Source organism: Sinocyclocheilus anshuiensis, unplaced genomic scaffold, assembly GCF_001515605.1.
Source record: "Sinocyclocheilus anshuiensis isolate Anshui unplaced genomic scaffold, SAMN03320099.WGS_v1.1 scaffold2125, whole genome shotgun sequence".
NCBI classification, from domain to species: Eukaryota; Metazoa; Chordata; class Actinopteri; order Cypriniformes; family Cyprinidae; genus Sinocyclocheilus; species Sinocyclocheilus anshuiensis.
Window position 1 is genome coordinate 98,914 of NW_015551130.1, and position 3,004 is coordinate 101,917.

The 3,004-nt window shown below is 33.6% G+C and overlaps 1 pseudogene; it reads left to right on the forward strand.

The window, feature by feature from the left end:
• The window catches only part of LOC107663190 (NACHT, LRR and PYD domains-containing protein 12-like), a 47,227-nt pseudogene that overhangs the window by 9,386 nt on the left and 34,837 nt on the right, over positions 1-3,004 (forward strand).

The window sequence follows — 3,004 nt, forward strand, 5'->3', positions numbered from 1 at the left end:
AGCTCAGGATGGGCAACAGCTGTGTGTGTGTGTGAGTGTGTGCACAGGTGTGTGGAGTCAAGGTAACGGAAAAGGAGTCCGGGAGGATGGGAGATGGCGACCTCTGGTGGTGAGAGGGAGAACACCAGACGCCAGACCCTGACACCTATAGATGCTCCACAATCACTGCGAACCACAGCTTATTTCTTAAATATAGGAGTTGGAAATGAAAGACAATGACAAAATTAGCTGACTGTCTATTCTGATGTAGAAACACCTCCTAATATTACTACAGTATAAAGGCAATCAACATATTATATAATTATATAATATAAATAGGAATAGAAAACAAAGTTATTTAACATAAATACATGTTCCCCACTCCCACATATTAGGGCTGGTGCTGCAGAGTCTGAGGTGAAATATTAGCTCCTCTCATTATTTTCTAATAAAAATAAATATCCAGAAATGCAAACTAATTGTGGTAGCATTTCTATTAGAGTATATGTTCTGTTTTGGTTTAGTTTTCCCTGTGTTCCTGTTCTCCTGCTTTAGTTCACTAATATGTTTCCATGTTTTTTTATTAATTAGCTCCTCACCTGTTTTTTTTTTTTTGTCCCTGGTTGTGTTTTCCCTTGTATTTAAGCCCTGTGTTCCTCAGTTCCTGGTCTGCTATTGTTTGTTCATGTTTGGATTATCTGGTTTGCAGTTGTGCTTGTTTTCTACTTGTGGATTCTCTGTGGATTTATGAAAAGAACTCTCTTGGATCATTCTCTTTCTTCGTGCACTTTAGTATACAGCCACACCATTGCACCGGTGTACAAACTATGCTAGATAAAATAAGAAATCCTTTGACAGATTTTCTTTAATTTGTCATCAGTCAATTAAATGTAAAATATGACTGGTTGCTTTATAGTAAAATGATTTACAATGTAAATGTTCTCAACCTCTGTGAAGTAATAAAAAATAATAAATGGAAGTACAATTATTGTCCTGTTGTTGTTTTTTCTTTATGCCGTTTAGTTTGTTATGCTGTTATCTGACTGGTCAGTGCTGTGAGTTTGTGGGATCAGCTCTACAATCATCAAACTCCCGTCTGAGAGAGCTGGACATGAGAAGCAATGACCTGCAGGATTCAGGAGTGAAGCTGCTCTCTGATGGACTGAAGAGCCCAAACTGTCAGCTGCAGAAACTGAGGTTTGAGAATCAGATGTGTTTGTTTGTTGATTCAATACATGTATGGTATGATTAAACACATATTGAAGGTAATTATCTTATAAATATAAACTTTGACGTTTTTATGAAATTCATATTCAGCATGAAGTCATGGTTAACAGTGATTTTAAAACAGCTAAATTGTAACCCACAGTGTCTTGATGCTTATTGCTTTAATATATGGGTCATTCTGTAGAAATGATGCAAATTCATTCATAGAAGCGGATTTTTTTTTCATATTTTCTTTTTTATTTGCAAAAACGATAAACGCCTCTTTAAAAAAAAAAATTATTCTCCACATATAGTGCGATCTGAACCCTAAGCAGGTTTTGTCAAAAAATCCGGTTTTGTCCACTCTCAAGGCATGGCGAGTTCACGTTTTACTGCAGAAGCCAACAAGCGCCATTGTTGTTTTTGAACAGAAGCCGATAAGTCCATTTTAGCCAATCAGCGCGCTGTATTCAGGTCAGGTGACAAGGCTACTTTCACTCTGAAAAGACGCGCTAGCTGAGAGGAGTTTCGTCAAAGCTGACTAAAAGTGATCGAGGATCATTTCGACGAACTTGATGAGTCTGTGATATCTTCTTCAGGGAGAAAAAGGAAAATAAAAGCTGAAATGTTTTCACGGAAGCTTGCAAAAGCAGCGCGTTACAATGCTGAGGGAAAAGCTCCGTGTATTGCGTGTAATCACATCCATACAGTTTATGATCACAACAACAACAACGTTTGTCAGGCGTCTACATTATCATCTGAGGAGATTACACAGATTAAACCAGTGTTTTTTTAAACTCTAAAACATGAAATGAGGAGTTATCTGCTTTTGCTATAAAACAAACTTTTTATATGTAGAAAAAACATACTTTTAATAAACTTTAATTTTGTAAATTACCTGTATTTAAGTTATTATTACTTAATCAAAACAACCCAACTGCAGTTTGATTGATATTACTTGGAGTTATCGGTTTTTGCAAATGAATTCTTCATTTATTCTATATTTGTATTACATTGTATTTGAAATGCATGAATTAAATGTGAATTCACTGCAATCATTTAATGTATTTTCACACTTTCAGCTAATTTTAAACCGTGCCTCAAAACTGATCAATACCCAAGCAAAATGAAAATGTACAATATATACAAACAAATAAATATTTCCATGCACATAGATTCAGCATAAAACTATTTTACAGCACATTTTGGAACCTGTATTAGCTATTAAAATATTTCATATTTTTATTCTGTATTATATTTCAGTTTATACAGCTAGTGTGAAAAATAAAACTTTTTAGTTGTTAAATGTTAGATTTTGAAGATATCAAGTTCTTACATATAAAGTGATAATAACATATACTAGTGACCATTAAAACTTGATCATTGTATTATTACATTTATTATTTTTTAAGTGTTTAATTTATGACCTTTAAACAAACTTTATTTTGTTTAAAAATCTTATAAATGTATGAGGTGGCAAGAGGGGCCTTTTAGCCCCCACACACACACACACACACACACACACACACACACACACACACACACACACACACGGGGGCAAAAGGCTCACCAGCATGAGGCATTTTTTATAATGTCTAATTTAATACTTAATAATTTAATTACAGTACAAACAACAAGTGATATTTTATTATATGATATGATTGATATATATTTTTTTATTTTTTAATTTTTATTATAAACATGGGGATTATCTCTAAGGTGGACACCCAACATAATATATTATATTTACCATCTGAATCTAACCATGTCATATCAACAAATTAAAAAGTCAGCCATCTATTAATTATCATGTTAATTA